This window comes from Mus musculus, chromosome 4, assembly GCF_000001635.26.
Source record: "Mus musculus strain C57BL/6J chromosome 4, GRCm38.p6 C57BL/6J".
NCBI lineage: Eukaryota > Metazoa > Chordata > Mammalia > Rodentia > Muridae > Mus > Mus musculus.
In genome coordinates this window covers 142,405,407-142,426,974 of record NC_000070.6, presented here as the reverse complement: position 1 = coordinate 142,426,974, position 21,568 = coordinate 142,405,407, and the positions used below count along the sequence as shown (strand labels likewise).

The 21,568-nt window shown below is 47.2% G+C and overlaps 1 long non-coding RNA gene across 1 annotated transcript in view; it reads left to right on the top strand.

Moving 5' to 3' along the window:
• The window catches only part of Gm42339, a 73,981-nt gene that overhangs the window by 26,708 nt on the left and 25,705 nt on the right, over nucleotides 1-21,568 (top strand). The window contains exons 1-2 of the long non-coding RNA XR_003955298.1: nucleotides 1-12,925; nucleotides 15,359-21,568. The exon at nucleotides 1-12,925 is cut by the window's left edge and continues 26,708 nt beyond it; the exon at nucleotides 15,359-21,568 is cut by the window's right edge and continues 25,705 nt beyond it. This is a non-coding gene — a long non-coding RNA (predicted gene, 42339). The remainder of the gene's footprint in view (nucleotides 12,926-15,358) is intronic.

The window sequence follows — 21,568 nt, the reverse complement described above, 5'->3', positions numbered from 1 at the left end:
TTGTGTCCCAGTTACACCTTTGTGGGTCTGAGCTCATGCGTGACCCAGGGACATGGAAGAGTGTGTCTTTTCCAGGCAGTCCTGCTGGGGTTTATCTGAACCAAGCATCTGACTCTGTCTGCAGGCACATTTCACTTCAGGTTGTAATTGTTCTGAGGTAAACAGAGCAGAGGCATAGGGGACAGGACTCCTGGATGGATGGTCCCCACTGGGAACTGTCAAAGCACTCTGTCCTCAAGTTGCTCTTGGTAACCATGGTGTATGCAGATGAGTCCTCAAAAAAAAAACAGCAACGGGAAGGAGATCTTGTTTCAAGATTAGGACCCATTCTACACAAGCCTTACTGATCAAATTGCTCCTCAAAACCGGATTAGAACAAAGCGCTGCCTAGGTTTCCCACCACTGAATCCACCGACTCCATTTTCTTTCCTTCAGGCTGAAGTCACAGGAATGTGCTCCGATGTGACCTGATTTTGTAAATAAACTCCTTAGTCAACCAGAAGGGAAAGGGGGAGAGGGAGAATCAAAGCCCCCAAGGGGCTCAGGAGCCATATACAAAATATCTTTTCTTATGAACAGAGTGCTCCTGAGTAGAAACACTCAGACCTGCCCCGTTCACACTGTCGTGCCTATAAGAACCTAGCATTCTGCCACAGAAGCTTCCGGACCTTTCTGGTGACTACTCTGCATCTTGACCATCCAGTAGTTGCCGCTGTCCAACATGCGACACCATGTGGGTGGGGTTCCTTTACTTGGCATTTGAAATGGAGGGGGCTGGTTTCTGCCCTTTACTTCCTTCTGCCATGTTCCTAGGAGTCCTCATCCTTGCGTGTTCATTCAGAGGTACCTAGGTCTCCCCTACCAACTGCAGGAAGCTGCCCAGAGACCCAAACTACCATGCCCCCCTTTCCTGACTCTGAACACGGGTGACCCTGACCTCAGGCCTCAGAGCAGTTGACAGCTTAGACCTAGGAGGCCACCCTTGACTGAGCCCTGCAGGCCACAGGGAGCCACAGCAAGTGTTCTTGCTCTCCACACAGATTGGCTCATTTCCTCTCAATTCATGTGGTGCTATCCCAAGGTGTACACAGGTGACTGTAGCCTCATGTGGTCCCCATGAGGACCCAGGTGAAGCCCCATATAGGCTGAGCCTCAAGTCTCAGAGGAACCTTCAAAGTCATGCAACCCTGAAGGCTCTTCCTCTGGACAAGCCATTTTTCCCATTTTTCCTCCTGTAGACTATGTGGGCTCCTCACTTCCTGTCTCCTCTTTGTAAAACAGGAAGTTTCCCCTCCTCTTTCTGGCCATAATGACGCTTCATTAAGCATCTATCTATAGCTGCCTCCTTGGATCAAGGTAAATGAAGTCGGTGTTGAGTAATTCTTACAGCAAACAACATCTTCCCTTCTTTAACGTGATTCACAGAGTTCTTATTTTCCTAAATCCTGGGAACAGAGTGGTTGTGCGCTGATGGCCTCTGACACTGGTGCCACTGACCCTGGCTACACACACAAATGGATCTTGGATCAGAAATTCTCTCCCAGAACAGGTTACAGGGTAGAAATTATACAAAGACTCAGAGATCCTCACACTCCTGATATTCATCATGAGAGTGGACAAAGGGTGATTTCTGAAAATTTTAGTTTATTCATATAAACATCTCTTTTAAAATTTATTTTGCATATAAGCATCTATTAATCCATTGCCACTGTAAAGTTTCTTCTCTTGCCTGGGAAGTTGTGAAGTCAGAATGGAGAGCAGTCTTTGTCTTTGGGATGAGGGGAGCCTTACCACACCATCCACTCCACTCCAACATGGGAGGCCATTGATCATTGTCCCACAGGACAGGTTTGGCTAGGAGCTCCAGTCTGCGTAGGATACATGGAAGCGTCCACAACCCTGTGGGTATTTTGAATGGACAACATGACCCCCACATGTTGCCGATTGTCTCATGTTGGAAACAGATGTTGTGTAGAGAACAAAAGGCTTGTTTGGAGCAATGTTAGTGAAACAAGAGAGGTGGGATTGCCCATACTTACTCTTAGGAGACCTGGGCTCAGCCAGCCCAGGGAACAGCTGAGCTCAGATGGCTGCAAGGAGAGCCCTGCCTTAGCCACAGCAAGCCAGGCCCTGCACTCCTGCTGGACCTGTCCTTGGCCTGGCTGGCTGCCTTGAGAAGAACGGGATGGAGCAATGTCTCACTCTCCTTATCCCCTATCTAGCAGAATCCAGCGCTTTTCAGGCTGAGGCAGGCTTTTCAGACTTGCTCCCTGCAGGTTCTTTGGCAAGGTCTGGAAACACTGGTCATAGTAACCTGGCAGCTTCCATTAGTTTCGGGTGAGAAGGGTCAGAGGTGCAGGAGAGCTTAGCTTACATTCTTACAGCAAGTTGATGATATCCCATGGGAAAGGACTCTCAGATTCTGTTCGTAGTGTCAATGCTACAAAAACCTTCTCCAGCCTCTTATGATGGATCTGAAGCTGCAATGATCCACCCTTTACCGTGGAGCCGTCTCCTAATAGAAACTGTTGGTTATGGCTTAAATGTAAAATTGACCCCTCTCCAGGTTCATGTGTTTGAATGATTGGTTGGCCCTGTTTAAGGAGGATACAGATCATTTAGGAGTTGAAGGGCGTGGGGCACTGGGGGTGGGGTGTGTTGTGGGTTGTATCCTGACCTCGGTTTGTGGCCAGCTCTCTCTGCTTCCTGATCCTCCAGGATATCAGGACGTCACCCACCATCATGCCTTGCCCACTGTTTCCTCTCAAATCAAGAGTCAGAATGAATCCTTTCACCCTTAAGTAGCCCTTGTCAGGCATTTGGTCATAGTGATGATGAAAGAAACTAAGATACTGTTCTTGATATGCTTGTTTGGAAATAGTTCACAATTCAGAAAATGCTGACTTTCCCAGAATGTCACCAATCTCTTAGCCTTTGGACATATCCAACCTATAGCCCACAGGGCAGGTATATCCCAGAACTATGAATGAGATCCAACATACTTGTAAATGACAGTGTCATAGTGTAAGGGTTGGACACCCCTGTGAGGTGACCTGGAAGTATACATCTGTCTTCGAGAGATGACAGTAGACTTGAGAAGCCATCTAGATAATCTCAAAAGTGGCTATATATGGCATTGCTTCTTTCTGGACTACCAGCCCCTTGAGTACGGGACTACAGAGTGCTTAGTTTAACCATCAAATACTCTTCCTCTCTCTGTCCTCCTCCCATTACACACACACACACACACACACACACGCACACGCACACGCACACACGCACACACACACACACGCACACACACGCACACATACACACATGCACACACACACGCACACACACGCACTTTAAATAGGCAAGAACTTAGACTCTAAGCCAGTGGTTTTCAACCTTCCTAATGCTGTGACCCTGTAATACAGAGCTCTTCATATTGTAGTGACCCCCCCCCATTATAAAATTCTTTCATTGCTGCTTCATAACTGTAGTTTTGCTACTGTAAATATCTGATGTGGGAGATGTCTGATATACAACACACAAAGGGGTCGTGACCCACACAGGTTGAGAACCTCTGCTGAGCACCACAGGTCTCTCAGTTGAAGACAATTTTCTAATTTAAACATTGATGCTTCTAAAACCCCAAGAAGTTACCCTCCACCTTATCATGTTCTGGTGGATAACATCTATTACGGCTTGAGTGTAAAACGTCCCCACAGGGTCAAGTGTTTGTATGCCGGGTTCCCAGGATGCAGCACCAGCCCCTGTTCTGAGCGACTGTGGAAGCCTAAAGAGACAGGCATGGCTATAGAAGGTAGATTGCCTTAGCTTATCAGCTTTATTGATTATAACATGGCTCTAGATTGGAGCTGATTTTTTTTTAAAGCATCTGGAAGCTTTGTAGGCACACATCATTGAGCCCCACACTAATTTCAGCTCCAAGAGGTCTGAGAAAATGAGGAGAGGTGTGACAAGTTGTTTTTTGGTTTTGGTGGTGGTGGTGGTTTGTGTGTGTGGTGTGTGTGTGTGTGTGTGTGTGTGTGTGTGTGTGTGTGTGTGTAGTGATGCTGTGCTGTGGTGTATACCTGAAGGTTAGAGGATAATTCTGGAAAGCCTGTTCTCTCTTTCCCCCAGGTTCCAGGTATTGAACTCATGTCATCAGGCTTGGTGGCAAATGCCTTTATCCCCTGAGCCATCTCACTGGCCCCTATAATTTGTATTTCTCGTGGGTACATTGGTTATGATTGTACTGCTGTTCTGACTGCCCTGTCTAAAGGTGGCGCTCAAGGGTGGTGGTGTGCACAGTGCCGTCTGGAGAGCTTGGTAAATATAAAGAATGCTGTGTGCACTTACCCACTGGATTCTCATTCTGTAGATGTGAATGTGGCCTTCTCCCCACAGTCCAGTAATTCTAGTGCATGCTGCGAAGTTTAAGAGCCATCTCTCTAGGCGTCCCGTAACAGGGTAGAACAGTTGTTTTCCAGTGTGACCTGCATAGTCAGCCACTCTTACTGAAACCCAAGGGTTGATTGAGCCAGCCTTACCTGGCACCAGAGAATCTGTGTTTCCACCTTGTTCCCAGGGATAAAGCTACAGATGTAGCTCAGTGGGTAGAGTGCTCACCTAGAAAACATGAAGCCATAGTCTCAGTCTTCAGTACCCAGGAGATAAAGGCAGGAAGATTGAACATTCAAGGTCATCTCTGGTATACAGGGTCAGGCACCATAGTTTGATGGGAAGAGCTATACCAGCAGTGCTTAACCAGTGCTGATTTTTTTTTTTTTTTTTTTTTTTTTTTTTTTGCCCCAACCTGGCAAAATCAAGGACATTTCCAGCAACTACAGGTAGAATCTGGAAGTGCCACTGGCATCTCATAGCAACACACCCCACTGTGCAAGGCAGAATGAACTCATCAAAAATTGCCTATATTTGAGATGGGGAAGTCCTTATGTGGAAAAGGCATTGATAAGCTGGCCAGCCTCCGAAAGGGAGCCGGGCTGGTCAGCACAGACTTTTGGGATCACTGAGATGCAGCCCATTAGCCCATAGTATGTTTCACACTGAGGTCTGATAACCACTGAGGCCACACCCTTCTCCTGACACCTCCTGTCCTTCGGTTTCATTGTTTCTCTGTAGCCCATGCTGCTGGCCAAATGCATGTCCTGTGTCCGTGTCTTATGTATGTTCCGTGTCCCGTATTAGAATGTAGATGCCAGACTTCTGTTTGTTTGTGTCATCTCCTCCCTATGGACAGCTCCTAGACTCACAATTCTCAACCTATGGGTTGAGACTACCCCCCCCTCAAAAAAAAAACCGGGGTTTGAACAGCCCTTTCACAGGAGTCCTGTGCCAGCTATCCTGCATACCAGATATGTACATTACAGTAGGAAAATTGCAGTTATGAGATAGCAACAAAAGTAATGTTATGATTGGGGTCGCTACGACCATGAGGAGCTGTGTGAAAGGGTCACATCCTTAGGAAAGTTGAGAATGGCTGATCTAGTCAATGCTTGACGTGAGGAGATGCTCAGTACAGAGTCATTATATGGATCTGCAGCGGTGACATAATGCTTCAGAGTGCTTGCTGCTCTCGCAGAAGGATTGGTTCCCAGCACCCACACATCTGTACATTTGTCTGTTAACATTTGTTTGTAAGTCTAGTCCTGGGGATTGATCCTATGTTCCCTTCTGGCCTCTGTGGGCATGCACCGCGCAGGTAGTGCACTAACATACATGCAGGCAAAACACTCAAACACCTTAAATAAAATATTGTCTTAAGTTGCTAGATGCAGGCGGGCGAGATGACTCACCAGGTGAGGTCCCCTGCTGTCAGGTATGATAACCTGAATTCCATCACTGGGCTACACTGTGGTCAAGAAGAATAACAAAAACCACTCTCGAATTATTCTCCCCTTCCCCCACTTGTAAACGCATATTGCATGCAGACGTCTACCATGCAAGCTCGCTGCACACACCTTGCAATGGGCACGGTGTAGCCGCTGCTCATTTTTCTTCCCTGTCACCTATTCAGAGAAGGACAGCCATTTCCTCTAATAGACAAGGGGCTTCTGCTTCCCTTCGGGGACTATTCAAGTATCCTAATTTCAGGATATCACAGAGAGAATTGAAAACGAAAATAAATGTCCACATCTCTCTTCCTTAATTCTCTGCTTTTTCTTATTCTGTTCTCCCTCTGCCTCATTTCCATCCAGAAAGTTCTTGCCCTGTATTTTCTGAAAATTAGAAAATCAGACCCTTAATTTGCGTGTCTGCAAGTGTTGGCGAGGGAGCCGGGGAGCGCAGATTCAAAGCAGCCCTGTCAGAACACTCCATTCTGCCATCAGCGTGGGTCTTGCTCTCTTTGGAGAGGGGAGTGATGCCAGAATGCTCTCTAATTATACCCCCACCTTTCATTCCTACAGAGCCTGGGACAGCTGAGAAACCATTGTCCTTGCCTGAGAACCAGGAGGTCTTATTTTGGGGAGACTTGTGCCACCCCCCAGGGTCGTGACCGTGTTGTCAGAACCTGTCTGGTTCAGGGGAAGCTAGAGAGGTCAGGCCCTCCTCCCTGGCTAGTTGGGAACAAAAGCCTGTGCACTATACAGCAAGTCATTTCTCCACAGTTTGCATTTACTTTCCCTACTCCTCTGTCCTCTGCCCAGTGCTCTGAGCTAGGCTGTGACATAGATGGGTTATTAAGGCAGGGAGCGAAGGGGGCACTCTTGAATGTGGTTTGGTCCACACCCTCTCTTGAGACAGGTTGCTCTTTAAACTGGATCTCCCTTGAAAAACTCCAGGATGAAGATGTAGACACTTTTAAGAGCTCCCCCAATACACACAACCCAACACAGCGCCTTGTAAGTCCCTTGTCTGTATCCAGGTGCTTTGGGACAGATGGTGATGGGACTCTAGCAAGTCAAGCAACGGAGAATTTGTCAAAGACTGTTTGTTGGGAACTTACGTGATGTACATGAGGCACTGGAGGGAACCGTGCTGGGATCCAGTGGACAAGTGGCATTATGGGGATACCAGTGATGCCAGTGTGGCCTTAGAATGGGTGGAATGACCAGACTTGTGCCCCAGATCTCTCCCAGTCCATCTCTCCCAGCCACAACCACCTACCTTAAAGCCCAGCGTAGACCCTATCTGCAGCAGAGGCCAGAGAAAGAATCCTATTTCTGATTGGGAAATATGTGTGCTTAAAGACAAAGAATTCTGGAAGTGTCCAGTGTTGAGCCTGACCGTGCTACTGATGAGGGTGGGGGAGGTGGCTCTATCTGCCTCTTCTATGTCAGAGTGGCCCTGATGATCTTGAAAGGCTATTCCTCCCCAGCAGCCTGGTCTTCAGGATTATTAAAACACATGAAGGCACGATGTCTTCCTACAATCCATCTTCAGCTTCCATTCAGGAAGAATCAAGTCACTGTGAGCCTACAGCTCGTCCTTCTATGAAAGAAACCCGGACTTCATGCAAACTGTCCTCTCAGGCATCCGGGGAGTGCTGGATGCTGGCCTGAGTTTGGATCCCCAGCATCTACATGAAGATGGGGTATAGTTCCCTAGTTCTGTAACCCAGTGCTAAAGGAGCAGAGACAAGCAGATTCGTGGGGCTCCCTAACCAGCTCTTGCCAAATCAATGGACTCCAGATTCAGTGAGTGATCCTGTCTCAAAAAAGTATGATGAAAAGCAGCTAAAGAAGACACCCAGAGTCTACCCCTAGTTCATCCCTACTACATACACAGAATAGCAGTCGCCCAACAGCTCCAAAGGGCTCTCCCTTGATTCTCTACACCGTGGGGAGCAGGAATTTTAGAGAAGAAAGAGATAGAGACCATAAAGGGTTCTTACTCTTCCTATGGCCATCACAGGCAGTAATGAGCCAAGATGGGGTTTTTAAAGCCCTGCTTCCACTCTTGGGGCTAAAGGGTGAGTCCTACTAACGAAGGCTAGATTCTGTGAATTCTTGATCATGGCTACAAGGCCCTGCACATTTCCCTGGATGTAAGCAATGCTTCCAAGCTGTCAAAATTGACCAGTGACTCACTCAGGAGACTAGAGTTGGGCTGGCTTGTGGAGTAGGAGTGGAAAGCAGGAATTCTGAGAGGCGATGACAGGCACCAAGGGACCCCAGGGAGCCATCTGCAGATCTTGGTGATGACAAGTACCCATCCTGAATTCTGGGGGTCCTTCCCCAGGGTTCCCCCTAGGAAGGGTTAGAAATCAGCTTTTCAACGACATCATACAGAAAGGGAGATACTTGCAGGCCTCAGAATTATCAAGGGGGACCCCTGGAGCCTGTTTCCATCTGGGAAGAGATATGAGGAAATAGCCAGCCAGGCTTCGAAAGACCTGTGCCATTTACTCAAAGGACTGCTAAGTGGTGACAGGAAACGCAGTAGTGACTGAAAACTAAGTGCTGGACAGGTGAGCAAAGGACAGATCGTGGCAGGAATAGTCCTGGGACTCTTGATGTCCATGATACTAGTTTGTCTTTCATAGAGGGTATATAGGTGGCTTGTCATAACAGTAGACTCTGGAGACCCAGGGCTGGTGGGGAAGGGGAATGGTGCTTGCCATTGTTACTCTGATGGACACAGGCTGTGTGACTCCGGTGGGTCACTTCCCCTCTCTGGCTCAGTCCATCATCTACTCAAAGAGGGGCTGACTGCAGCTCCAGTGGACCGCAGTCCTTCATCAAAGCGTAGCTAAAGCCTTCTCTCTCTGCCTGGCCCTCAGCAAGGCTCCCGGATTGTCACAGGAAACAGAAGATGTGCACTGGCCTTGCCTTTGTTTGTTTGTTTTGTTTTGTTTGTTTGTTTGGTTTTTTGAGACAGGGTTTCTCTGTGTAACCCTGGCTGTCCTGAAACTCACTCTGTAGACCAGGCTGGCCTCAAACTCAGAAATCCGCCTGCCTCTGCCTCCCAAGTGCTGAGATTAAAGGCGTGTGCCATCACGCCCGGCTGGCCTTGCCTTTTTAAGCTATGTCACCAAGTGACCCCAAATGTATAGTGATAGACTGGATGAATTGTGGTCACCACTGGGAGATAGATGCAGTTATTTCACAGACTCCATGTTTTACAGAGTTGGTGCATACTAGCCACTCCCCTGCTCATATTCAGATATTAAATTTATTCAGGTGTAGTGATGCCAAAAGATCAGAAGTCAGTTACCAATGAGTAGATAATTTGTAGCCAGGCACAGTAGCACACCCCTACAATCTCAGGAAAACTATGAGTTTGGAGCCAGCCTAGGCTACATAACCAGTTACAAGGCCAGCTTTTGGCCGTGAGAAACCCTAATCTCAAAAGACCAAGAAGAAAAAGGAACAACTCAGTCAGAGCTGGCCACATAATTGTGGGGGCTACAGTTGATCTCCAGAACCCACATTTTAAAAAGGCCAGAGAAGCAAACATGGGTCCTCTGAAAGCGCAGCCAGTTGTTTCTAACCACCAAGCCACATTCCCAGCCGCTGGAATGGTATCTTTATCATCCTTATCAACACATCAGGTATATCCATCATCCTTGAAAATTCCATGTTTTCCTCCCTGGCCACCCCACCCCACCCCTCTAAGAGAATCACTGTTTTATAGTTTATCTTTGGGTTTCATTTGCCTCATTGGGAACGTCACGCACATGGGTCCTACAATGTCTGTGCCTCCCTTCCAGGCTACTTTGGCTCTGCAGAACTATCCTGAGCCCCAGCCAAGTGGCTGTGCTTCAGATGTGCGCTCATTTTTGTGTAGCCAAAGACTCTCAAACCATACGGATTGACCCCAGTTTGTTTATTCCTTTCTGAGGTTGATGGGCACGTGGACTGGTTCCAGCTGGGAGCCTGTCTGAATAAAGCCGCCTCAGACATGTATGTGCATGTCTTATGGTGGGTGTATTAACCTTGTTTCTGAGTCAATAGCTAAGACCTCTGGCTTGGGTAGCTTGGGTGACCCAAGGTCACAAGAACGGCACTTGAGTGTCAGAAGTCCTTAAGTGACCCACTCCCCACTAAGTCCCTCCAGCCCCCAATCCTGTTATTCCAGTACAGCTCAAAGGTAGCATTTGATATTGTTATATTTGTTCAAACTATGAGAACATACACACAACAAAATTCACGACTGCGAATAATATGGCACATGCCTTTAATTCCAACGCTTGGGATGGAGAAACTGGAGGATTGCTGGTTTGAAGCCAACCTGTGTTACATAGTGAAAATGTGTCAACCTGTGTCATAGTGAAATAAGTTAAAGAGCCCAGAGAAGTGGCTCAGTGGTTACGAGTACTCACAACCATGGGTAACTCCAGCCCCAGGAGATCAAAAGCCTCTTCTGGCTTCCAGAGGCACCAGGCATATATGGATATACACAAACTTGCAAGCAAAACATGCTTATGGGTTAAATAAATAAACCTAAACAATATTGAAAAGCAAAAGGAAGTTTAAACCCCACAGCGGGGTGTCCTGTCTTGGTTCACAGCTGGGATTCCTCCAAGGAGTTGTCACCATTGTCATCTTTTCCATCTTCTCAAACTGAAAGTCTCCCTTCCTCACCCCTGGCACCACCAGCAGCCACCACCACCACCATGCCTCCAGCAGTCACCCCTCTCCTGCCCCCATACCTCCAGCAGCCAACCCCACACACACACCCCAGCGCCCTCAGCAGCCACCACCTGGCTCATCATCTCAGTGAACTCCGTGGCTCTGGGTCCCTCCTATACAGTGGACTCCTCTGGGATTTTCATTTTGTATTTTGTATCTCTCTTACTTAACTTAACATAGTGTAGAAATCCCCAGGCTCAGAAGTCAGGATTCTTTTCCCTTTTTAGACTCAAAAGATATCCCATAACCTTTCTACACTCTAATGTGCTGTTTTAATGGAGAAATATTTCATATTGAGGAGGAAATTATTCTTTTTAATTCTATAATTACGCAGTCATAAATTCTCTCTGACCCACCAGGACGTCTTTGACTGTATTCATCCACAATATTATAGGCCTGAGAGTATGAAATCCAGAGGAGTGGGCACAGTGTCGATGTCACTGGATTTCTAGGATGGAATATGAGAGGGTGGGGTCTCAAGAGATGGCTCAGCAGATCCGAGCCTTGGCTGCTCTTCTGAATGGACCTGTATTCAGTTCCCAACCCTCATGTAAGGCAACTCACAACCGCTTGTAACTCCCGGTCTGGGAGATCCAATGCCCTCTCCTAACCTCCTTGGGTACCCACACATGGATGACATATTCAAACACACACACACACACACACACACACACACACACACACACACACACACACCACAGAGAGACACAGAGAGAAATACAAAATAAAGAAACTTAAAAGTCATAATAAAAATGTATGGTGTAAGAATGTCAGATAACACCATCATCTCCCGCCCCTCTCATCCCCCCATGCCCTGAGAACTAATTTTCTGGTTAATTCCTCAGAAACATCGCTCCCCCCTCCCCGTTTCTACCCCTGCCCCTGAGTTGTCGGTCCTGGAGTCTGGGAATCAGATCTCTCTGTTTGTATTTCCCTTGGCTGTTTGAGAGCCCTATCTGTCATTTCTGATACACTGTGAATTTCCTATCAGGTATGAGAAGCACCTTCAGAATGCATGATGGGCTGGGAAATGTGAACTGAAAGCCATTTAGAGGGGACCCAGGGACCTTCCCAGGGGCTGAGAAGTGCTGCTTGCCTTGCTCAGAGGTGGGGGTAGCCCTGAGAGAAGCAGGCAGAGTTAATTGCCTGGGTGTCAAACCGCCCCAGAAGTGTAAGGAAAAGAGAGTGGCCATAATTAAACCTCACTTGTTGGGATTTGACAGACTTAGCTCATCTCACAGAAGATGGGCAGGTCAGAGACTCAGCTTATATTAATAAGATGCGCTCTGGGAAGCACGGAGGAAAGTATTCCAACCTTTCTCCACATGGAGGCGCTACTCAACCCTCTATCTCAACTCATGTGCCATTAGGCTTTCTTGGGCCTTCCAAGTAGCATTCATAGCAAAGCCTTTGCCATTTCTTGCTCACATTAACTGTATTGCCTGTTGGCTGTTTTGAAACATAGATTACACTCAGTAAATATTTGTCAAATACTTGCATGAACAACGAATGCCACCTGTTTGCTACCTGTTTGTTAATGTCACCAAGCTCCTTTATAGCACACAGTGTTTCCTCCTCAGCTGCTGGCATACCCACTGGCCCCAGGGACGTTGGAAAAGGTTTCCAAGCTTAGAAAGCTAGCCTGCCCCCTCTGTCAATCACAGCTGGGTGGAATTGGCTCTTCCCTGCCCAATAAAATCTCAGGATCACCGAGGCAGTTTTTGTTCCCTAAAAAATTCTTTGGGTTCCCAGCACAAAGTAGGAACTCAATAAAATATAAAGGCTAGCCAAAGATGGCAGGCTGGAGAGCTGGCTCAGTCAGTAAAGTGCTTTCCATGCAAGCATTAGGACCTGAGGTCAATCCCCCAGGACTCATGTAAGGCAAACAAACAAACAAAAGCAAAACTAAAAGGGCCCCAAAGATTAAGTTTGTTATGTTCTTGTAACCCGAGTGCAAATTCTAAGGGGTCTAACACCTTCTGGCCTCATGTGGTAAACATACAAACATTTAGACACACACATACACACACACACACACACACACACACACACACAGACACACACACATACACACACACACACACACACACACACACACCTTTTGAAAACACCCAACATTGACCTCTGGACACCATACATGCTCTCACACACACAAACTGAAGATTGGTATCCAAGCAACAGTTCCTCCTTCATCACCCACTTGGGTATATGACAATAGTTGAACAACAGTGCCAGTGTTCTGCTTAGTTCTGGAATAGAATTCCCAAGCCTGTGTTGATGCTTGCCTAAGCAGGTATATTACTCCAGGAACAAGCTGGGCCCTAGCCCTGGACTAGACTCCTGTGAGTTTATATTTGAGTCTTTGCAATCCCCCACTGATGTACTTAGATTTCTTGTTAAGTCTTTTAAGGGCCAGCCTCAGGGTGATGGTAGCACAGGCTTGCCCCTTAGAGTCAGTGTGGGAAAGTTGGTTGGTTGACTTCATGGGTGGACAGATTGGATGTGACCTTAGCTCTGCCCCCTCCCGGCTCTTTCCTTGGGTGCATTCTGTTCTAGTCCTCAACACCCACTTTCCCATCTACACAATAGAATCTCCTAGAAAGTGATGCTAGGATTCATTGTTTATTAGTTAGTTTTGTGATATTGAGCTATTTTGAGATGAACCAACTTGTACAGAGGAAAGGTACTGTAGGTGCCGCCACCACCACCATCACCCCCAAGTAGGACCATAGCCTGGAAAACATGCTTTCAACACGTAGGCCATTAGAGAACATTCCAGATCTACCCAGTTTGCAAATTACCACACCCTGAGTGACCTCAAGTCATGTAGAGTCTTTCTCCTACAGTTCTGCTGAGGTGGGATTCGAGGGTATGTGCATGTGTGTGTGCATGTAGGGTGTGTGTGTGTGTGTGTGTGTGTGTGTGTGTGTGTGTGTGTGTTCTTTTATTTGAGACTAGGTCTCAAGCATCTTATGATATAGCCAAGAATGACCTTGACCTCCTGAATGCCATCCCTCTACTTCCCAAGTGCTGAGATTTCCAGCATTCGCCACCACACCCTGTCCATATAATACTGGCAGACTCAAACCAGGGCTTCAAGCATGCTAAGCAGTCTCTACCAACTGAGTCCGCGCCCCCACCCATTCACTGGCATTTCTAAAAGGAATCTTTGTTGGGAGGGAATCTTTACTAATTCCTTGGCACCACACTGAGAGCGGGGGATCTTTGACAATATCAGATTGAGAGGGGGCACGCACCAAGTTCACAGTATGTGTGTTCAGTGGCTGGGGACAGAACTAAGACTTGACCCTTGGTACGACAGGGATGAGTCAAAAAGCAGGCAGTGAGTGCTAGGAGTGTGAGGCGTGTAGAACTGTGGGGTCCGTTTGGGTGTGGAGCTGAGGTGCAGCAAGGAAGGATGCCCATAGAAAGAGACAGCGAAGGGGAAAGGATAAAACTAGATGCATTGAGCAGAGTAGCTGAAGGGTGCTCAGCAGCCTCCAGTGACAGCCTTTAAAAAAAAAACTTTGTGGGAGTCCTAGCGGAGAAAGTGAGGTCAGAGACACAGTCAAATTCTGCCCAGTGTAGCCCCTGGATCTTGCTGGAAAGCTGGGATTTGACATCAGACGTCACTCATCACAGGGTGTCCTTGCTTTCTCCAATGTGAAAATTGGGTACAGCTGAAGAAGAGGGGATTCGAGTGATTTACCCATGCGGCGATCTCATGTTTGAAGAGTTCTCTCTGTGTTTCGATGGGGCTGAAGCCGTAAAGCAAATTCTGTCCTTTGGTTGTACCGATGCAAACCCCAAAGGCAGAAGCTGTTCTATTCTTTTGCACTGTGGGCACAGTGCAAGCAGTGGGCCCCTGACTGCAAATTAAGCTGGGGCTCTGTGGTGCCTTCCCCATAGGATGGAAGGGCCTTGGTGCCCTGCCACTCAAACTACAGAAACTCACAATTTCTCAGAATACTGTTCTGCTGCTATTCCTATCACTGATGTTGGAAAAAAAAACATCTCTGGTCCATTTCTGTCACCAGGGAGAGAGGAGGAGACTCTCGTATTGGGAATCTCTTGTCCCACTGAGTCTGCCTCTCTGCAGACTCTAACCTTCATATCCAGCCTCTGGAACCCTAAGTAAATGGCCTCATGAATGTGCTGTCATTTGCCAAATCATGGTCTTGTTAACAGTAATGTAGCAAGAGCTCTGCTTGGGTCCAGGCCCTCCTGTGGGACGGCAGGTTCTTTTTCTCATGGGGCCACTTTCTTCATTAAGAGAATATGTTGAGGGATGGAGAGGTGGTTCAGCAGTAAAGAGTGCCTACTGTGCGGCTTCCAGCAGCAGGCAGCGCATAACCTCTTGTTATGTGCTCTTGTTAACTTCAGCTCCGGGAGATGCAGCGCCCTCCTGTGGCCTCTTCAGGCACCTGCATTCATGTGCACATACCTACACATTCTTTCTCTCTCTCTCTCTCTCTCTCTCTCTCTCTCTCACACACACACACACACACACACACACACACACACACACTTAAAAACAATGAAATCATTTTTTTAAAAAGAAGAAAAGATTTTGAGTTAACATGGACTATCAATGTCTTTTCAAGGATACAACTGTCATGGTCCCCACTGTGTCCACAGGGGTCACATGCAGAGCTCTCAGGATGTAAATACTAGGGTGAGCCCTGGAATACCAGACCATCCTTGGCACTGTTTGGCTCAGGGCCAACACTAAAATGCTTAAGACAAAACCTCTTCTCTTCAATGTTTAATAACAGAAACCAACATGAAAGAAAACAGCTAGAATATAGTCCAAGCAAGCATAGGACACAAGTACATGGAACGCTCTGAGGTGGCAGCTGGGGAGAGCCTGGTCCATAGAATTCCGTACTTCCATCTCTTCTTCGTGAAGGAATTGTAGCAAAAGACTGCTGCCCAGAACTGCCTCCAATTGTCAGCTCACACACACCAGGCCTGAGCCAAGGAAGCCGAGTGCTAAGCAGCTTGTCTCCCGGTTCACGCATGCGCTTACTTGTTATTCTGTTTGCAGAGGAAGGCGCCAAGAATACGCATACACACTCCCCCTCGTGCAGAGACTACACATTTGGATGCGATAAATTTCTCTCTCTGACCAAAAAAAAAAAAAACCTCCAGGAACAGCTGATGGGTGTGAACCGTGCTGAGGCTCCGGTATGTTTCCAGAAACTTACTCCGGCACCTGCTCAGGACCTAGCCATGTGATGCAGGGCTGAGTCCTTCTACCTGGGTCTGGCTGCAGCATAAGCTTGCGACTTGAGCTGGACAGAGAGTCTCTGTGTGTCTGAGGCATGGGAACGCTCTGGCAAGTGTATTTCCCACGTGGGACGTTGCGGTCTGGAGACTTGGAATTGAGGCTGAGAGATGAAGTCAGGGTGTAGAGGCCGTTTGGCCATCACTCCTTAGAAAGACTTTGCCCTTACTGAAGACCAGAAATTATTTCCTCATTGGAAACTTAAAGTGCTCAAGAGGAGGTGGGGAAAATGTGAAAGGCCCCCTGGCTTTCCAGATCCTGAGGCATCTGTCACCCAAGCTGTACCTTCCTAGAAGCAGAGACAAGATTTCTTCTCAAGGAATTGCTTGGATCCTGGCCCGGTATGCGCCAAGTTCCCTGAATGAGGTACTCAGACAGTGGGAGGGACAGCAACCGTCAAGACCAGCTAGGGCAGAACGTGCTATAAAGCAAGAAGGGAGCCTTTGGCACTAAGGGAAGGAGTAATAATTCTAGGGGGTCATTCTCCTTCCACGAAGTGTCCACGTGCTTTGAAGCCTTCTGCTCCTCTCTGGGCAGCAAATCCTCTGCAGCCCTTCCATGCCTAACAGAATTCCTGGATTCCTCTATGTGGACACTATCACGTCTCCAATCAGATAGATGGCCGCCTCGACCAAGAGATGAAAACAGGTTGGTAACTTCATCTTTAAGCTTGTCACACAGCACTCCTTGTGAATTATGCTTCGTGGGCTACTGCCTTCCTTCATGTCTTTTACTCTCGAGTGCAAGTACTAGACACTGCCCCATAAAGAAACGTATATTATACAATCTCACGTAACAGTGAACCTGGGATGCCCTATTGAACATTTTTACTGGGGAGCCTCAGATTTAAAGAGACCACTAAACCAGTGTAGATGTCAGGGAGCGTGAAGCTCGACTTCATTTACGTATTCACATCGAAGACCAGCCTGGGAATCCTCTGCAGCAAGCCTGATGTGGCTGGTTATGACAAACCCCTCCTTGTCACCACGATCCTTGGTGGCTGATTCTCTTAAGTCACAGGTTAGATGGGGCTCAGGATTGCCCAGAGCCACTGAGCATAACAGAGATAAAGGAAATGAACAAGACCCGTCTATCCTGCACACTCAGAGGCTTTTATTCAGACGACTGTCACTCTCCTGAAATGCAGCCCAATAGCTGCCTCTCCTAAAACTCACAGGTCTGCACTACATTTAAGAAGGCAGACTCTGGAGATCTCCCTAGAGTTTATTGGGTTTGGATAATTACACCCCGTACGTACCACTCCCGCATCCTGATTTACAAAGATGTCAGGAGAGCTAGTTATCATCTCACACCCTGGACCCATTATTGCTCTCTCTAATCCCGTAGAGTCATTGGAGGGAGAAGGCCACTTGGAAAACAAACGTGTATTTGAATAGCTAATATTGGATTTACATTTCCATCTCACGTGTATAGAGATAATGATGCAGCAATTAAAGCCAAATATATAATTTTGAGTCATGACTAGGGATTGCTCCTTGAAACAAATGCTGACTTAAATGTTTAACAGAACGTTCTTAAAGAAAAAAAAAAAAAGCTTTGGGGATGTTTGGGGTGTTTGTTTGCTTGTTTGTTTGACTGTCAATAGATGGGCTGGTGCTTTGAAATTTCAAGTAGGGTAAATGAATATAGAGATTTCTGAAAAGTATGTCAGTTTGTTTATTGTGACCCCAATGTGCCCATAAAGCAACCCAAGCAAGACTCAGGCGCTCATGCACAGCAATCCCCATCTCCGTGCATCTGTACAGTTACATACATGCATTCATACACCCATGTGCCATTGAGTGTGTGTCAAGATGACCTCAGATGGGGCGACATCAGTTCTGCAGAGGCAGGTGGTATCTTGCCCAGCTTTTACCTGGGCACTCGGAAACCAAATGCAGATCCTCGTGTGTGTGTGTGTGTGTGTGTGTGTGTGTGTGTGTGTGTGTGTGTGTGTGCGTGCACTGGGCACTTTACCAGAGAGCCACCTCCTCCCTGTCTGGTATGTGTGTGTGTGTGTGTGTGTGTGTGTGTGTGTGTGTGTGTGTGTGTATGTGTGCGTGCACTGGGCACTTTACCAGAGAGCCACCTCCTCCCTGTCTGGTATTATTCCAACAAGAACCTGGAGAGCAAAAGAGGTTTGTGGGTGAGCTTGCCTGTACCAGAGTCTAACCAGTGCCAATAGAGATGCTTTGGTCATTGTTTATACAATGCACCCCATCACCAGAGCTTGACCTCTAATCTTCCTTCTAAGTCGGGTGAAGGGAGAGATAGAGGGGACTATTGTGTGCCCTTCAGCTTCTACCGTACTTGTCACTTGCCTGTCAAAAGAGGCTACAATTGCCCCTTTATTCTCGGAGGCACCCTGTTTTCCTTGGCTATTTGGAGGCAAGTCTATAAGTACCTTCCACAGAAGGGACCGACTTACTTCTTTCAGTTTCTGCGTACGTTGAGCTGCCCTCCGGGGCCCTCAGTTCCATCCTCACTGAAAAGGTCAAACTGGAAATTATCCTTGACATACAGGGCGTCCCCAAGAGCCTACCTTGCTGCCATGCCAAAGGTCTGCATTGTGTGGAAGAAAGCTTTGCCTATGGCTTGGAGGCTACTCGGGACTTTACCTGCTGTACTAGGCTAGACAGAGAGTCACCATCAATCCATATGGCATTCCCTTGGTGAAGCCTTGTATTTCAATCCCATTAAGCTCCGGGGCTAGTGTTTGCAGGTCTCGCTCTTAAAACAGGACCTCCTTGGAGCTGAAGCTACTCAGTGCAGCCGACCTTTGGGCCTTTGAGACATCAGTTGGCTCTGGCCTAATCAGCTGTCTTCCTCTGCTGCATCCTTACAAGATAAACTGTGTAACTCCCAGCTGCCTCTGCTTGCCCATCTGTCACCAACTGAGCCAGAGGTCAGTGGGCATGGTGCCCTTTTGTTAGAATTTTGAGGGAAGGACAGAGAGCAGAATTCATCTAGAAAATAGAAAAGAAAGAAAGAGGGTGGTCAAGACTGCTGAAGAATCTAGAATTCCTAATGTCATGGTTTCTAGGCCCCCCTCTTCCCACTTACATCTCCTGGGATAAACCAACTCATTCATTCATTTATTTGCTCTTCAAACATTTAGTTCATACCTCCCAAGTGCTCTGTGATGGATGTCAGAGTCACAAAGCAGAACATGGCTGAAGAAAACCTTCCCTGCTCACCCAACCATCCAGGGGTAGGGAAGCCTTGGCCAGAGGGAGGTTGGGAATTGTCAGAGTGAGGAAGCTTGAACTAGATGGCCTGTGCTTTGAAGACTGACTCTGCAATTGTAGACTGTGTGGTTTGGGAGAGACCTGAACATCTTTCTTGAACTTTCTACCACAATGACCTTATCCTATAGTTTTGTCCTTCATTGAACAACCCAATGAGCAGTATGATTCAACCGCCACACACACCATCATCCAGACGTTAGAAGATGTTAGGCTCTAAGGCTCTCTCAGGGTGGTCCTGGGGGCAACTCCAGCTGGCCTCATGAGATCTACGTGTCTTCTTAATGCACTGCTAGAAGTTTAACCAACAGGCTAAATCAAGCACTCATGGAGAGTCAGGAAGAAAACTAGTCCCTCATAGACTGAGTCTTGCTCTAGAGTTATTACAGTAGAGGGATAGAGGAAGCCAGGAAGATAGCTCAATGGGTAAAAGCATTTGCTGCACTAGCCTGACAAGCTGAGGTCAGATCCCTGGAAACCCTCATTAAAAAAAAAAAAGAAAGAAAAAGATATGTATTTCTAGCACTTCTATAGTGAGATGGGAGATGGAGACAAGCGAATCACCCAGAAGCCCCAGGTCCTGCCTGCCTGGAGCAGGCAGAAAGAGTGATAGAGTCAAGAGAGACCAAACCTGCTTCAACAAGATCCTACTGATCAGCACACATGCATTATGGCATGTACACACACACACACACACACACACACACACACACACACACACACACACACAATACTATGAGAAATAAGAAGAAGAGGGCGAAGAAGACAGAGAATGTGGTCTCCAGCAGCTTAACAATGTCCCACCTTTTCCCAGTTCTTGCCCCGCTCGGTGCCACTTTCCCTCCCACACTGCAGCTTTGAGAGATGCTATTTCTACCCCCCTGTAGCCAGCAAAGCTTGTTCGATACAAGATGCAGGATCCTGAACATCTATATATAAATCCTGTGTGCTTTGGTGAAGACTACAAAAACCTGCCAAGAGATGTGTTCATTCACAACACTGTTATACACTGACCAAAGTTCACATCTTAAAGGGAATACGAGAGAGTTTATTCTGGAGCCATTTTGGGGTGATCACAACTGAGGACCATGGATTTAGGTTTCCCCAAATTCCACGTTCCAGCATGAAAACAGTTTCATGAAGTTTTATAGTTTTACAGAACAAAGAAAGTCATAAATGAAAGCAGGTTTAAAATACATTGGTAGCTCTATCATAGAGGCAGGGACAGAGAGATGGGGGTAGCTTTTCCATGGGCCTGAGATGTTATTTGATGACATTCTTTGCTTTGGGGTTGATGGAAGCTAGTGAGTCGTCTACTAAGATAATAGATTCCAAAAGGTTTTTTTATTATTATTATTCTATTAGTCACAGGATATTAGTTCTGGCATGGGGTGAGCAAGTCATGGTTATTCGGGAGGCAAAAACTAGCCTAAGATAAGGTATCAGTTCTGGACGTATAACATCCACCCTCTATACCACCCTGTCTTAATTAGTCAGTCTTTGCAGACACGGCTTCTTTCTAGGAATTTTTGCTCACAACATGTTATACATAATTCAGTTTCCTTTAGCTGGTAAGTTAATTTTGCATGTGTTACTTTTCAATCACTACTCCTGCTGAGAAAGCCCCTGCTATGTGACCCTGGGACCATGAAGGAGGTCTAACAACCATTGTGTCCTCTTCCTCCTAGAGTAGGATCCCAATACTGCCATTCGTCATAATGCTGAGCTTCCCCAGGGGTCCAGGGCTGGTGCCAGGCTGGGTGCCAAGGGAAGCAGAGAGCAACTGAACAAAGTAGCATTCACTCCCAGAGCCCTCAAACCTGCAGGAAGTCAGGATGCCAAATCCCAAAGTAGCAATAGACCAGTTAAAGGCAAGCCCTCCAGGCAGAGGGGATAGTCTATCCCTCTGGGGGGAGACAGAGACTGGAGATGTAAATAGTTAATGCTGTTGGGTGCAAAGGTGAAGTGGGGGTAGTCTGATGGACCCAGGTCATGGAAGGCCAATGTATGTCACCTAGAAATAAGGGAAGAAAGATGCCAGAAGGGGAGGTGGGTGGGTGAGGGTTAAGGCAATGTGACAGGTTTCCCACTTCCAGGGTCAACTTGGCTATTTACAGCAGAAACATTGTCATAGTTTTAACCTGAGAAGGGAGACTTATTGAAGAGATCGCCCAGATCAGATTCACCTGTGGACACATCTATGAGGGGTTGTCTTGATTGTTAATAATGTAGGAAGGCCAAGCCCACTATGGGCAGCACCATTCCCTAGGCAGGTGGTCCTGGGCTGTATAAGAGAGATAGCTGAGCTTGAGCCTGAGAGTGGGCCAGCCAGCATGGTTCCTCCATCCATGATCTGTGCTTCAGTTCCTGCATTGACTTCCTTCAACAACAGACTGTGACCTGTGAGATTAAAATTAACCCTTCTCCCACAAAGTTGTTTCGGTTGGAATATT